Here is a 1564-nt window from a genome sequence, read left to right as displayed (position 1 = left end):
GAGGAGGTAGGATTTTGAGATGACAAATCGTGACGTGAGCGTTCATCGCGGCCATTGCCGCTATGACGACTATTCTTGTATGAAGAAGAAGAAGAAGAGGGACGATAACGATCGTCTTCGCGAGGTCTACGGTTATCATGGCTGTCACGTTCCCGCTTATAATCATTTTGGTATTCTCTTGTGCGCGAACGATCGCCCTGGAAATAACAAATTCATTCAGGTACGATTTTTAAGAATGTATTGTATATATTTATATATACAGATGCGATCAACTTATTAGCAACTAAATTCAAAATGATATTGATTGCAAATTATGTTTATGTATTTATTTTTAATAATTTTAATATAAATCTTAACTCAATCTAAAACAGAAATCACAATAAAAAAGTTTAACAGCTTGCACAAATTGCAAAAATTTTAATCAAACTTCAAAAAATTGTCAGCAAAATTTTTAATTAGAATATTTAGAAAATTTTCGGGTATGCAGTTGTAGCTCATTCCATTGTAGTATAAGAAAGTGCAAGTTTCTAGTCGTTAAAGATTACCGTTGATTTTTTGGATTTTTTTTTTTGTGGAGGGTTTTCGCATTTTCTGCCATAAAACACATGATCAAATTTTTTTTATATGAAAAAAAAAACAGCAACACCCTCCACAAAAAAAAATTCTAAAAAATTAACGGTAATTTTCAACGACTTGAAACTTGCACTTTCTTATACTACAATTGAATGGGCTACAAAACTGCATACCCGAAAATTTTCTAAATATTCTAACTAAAAATTTTAAAATTTTGATGGCAATTTTTTGAAGTTTGATTAATTTTTTTGCAATTTGTGCAAGCTTTTAAACTTTTATTATTGTGGTTTCTGTTATAGGTCAAATTATATTTTAAATGAAAATTATTAAAAATAAATAAACATAATTTGCAAACAATATCATTTTGAATTTCGTTGCTAATTTGTTGATCAGATCTGCATATATATTTAAGGAAAATTTTACCTTGTAGTCAAATCGATTATTATCTTTCGAGTGTCGTGTGTCCCTCGGCTCCCTTTCGTCTCGATGGTCACGTACAACGTCACGACTATCTCGTCTGTTATCACGGTTGTCACGCTGTTTGTCGCGGCTAGGCAATGCAGACGATGTAGACCTACTGGCGCTACCATAGGAAGCCTTCTGCCTTTGTGAATCCTGTAATATAAATGTTAGTACAAAGCACTGTAATATTAATATTTTGCCGAAGTATCTCTTTTTAATGTTATTTTTAATATAATTCTAAGCTTAAATATATCCACTTGATATCAGTTAAGTTTTACCCATTCCCATCGAAATTTTTAGGTATGTCGATTTTGTAAATAACTTTTCAAAATGTTTATATAATTAATCTAAAACCTGTAAGAAATAAATTACTGTTTCTTTTTGTTAATTTGGGTATACTCACGTTCAATTACAGCGCAACTCCTACACAGTAAAGTTACATATGTAAGTGTGTAATAGGAACACACATAGAAAAAGTCTCCTTCGAATTTTTATCGCATTCCTATAAAAAATGTTAAGGTTTTTTTTT

General features: G+C 30.7%; 1 long non-coding RNA gene across 1 annotated transcript; it reads right to left on the bottom strand.

Moving 5' to 3' along the window:
- Nucleotides 1-6: 6 nt before the first annotated feature.
- LOC118732712 lies at nt 7-1558 on the bottom strand. The gene is made up of 3 exons (XR_004992181.1): nt 1439-1558; nt 997-1188; nt 7-197 (listed from the first exon to the last, which is right to left on the bottom strand). It is a non-coding gene; the product is annotated as an uncharacterized LOC118732712 (long non-coding RNA).
- Between the last annotated feature and the right edge of the window lie 6 nt (nt 1559-1564).

The sequence above is a fragment of the Rhagoletis pomonella genome, unplaced genomic scaffold (genome assembly GCF_013731165.1).
Source record: "Rhagoletis pomonella isolate Grant_MI unplaced genomic scaffold, Rhpom_1.0 Rhpom_scaffold_25680, whole genome shotgun sequence".
NCBI classification, from domain to species: Eukaryota; Metazoa; Arthropoda; class Insecta; order Diptera; family Tephritidae; genus Rhagoletis; species Rhagoletis pomonella.
Note: the sequence above shows the minus strand (reverse complement) of the source record. Positions and strands in the feature narration are given on the sequence as shown.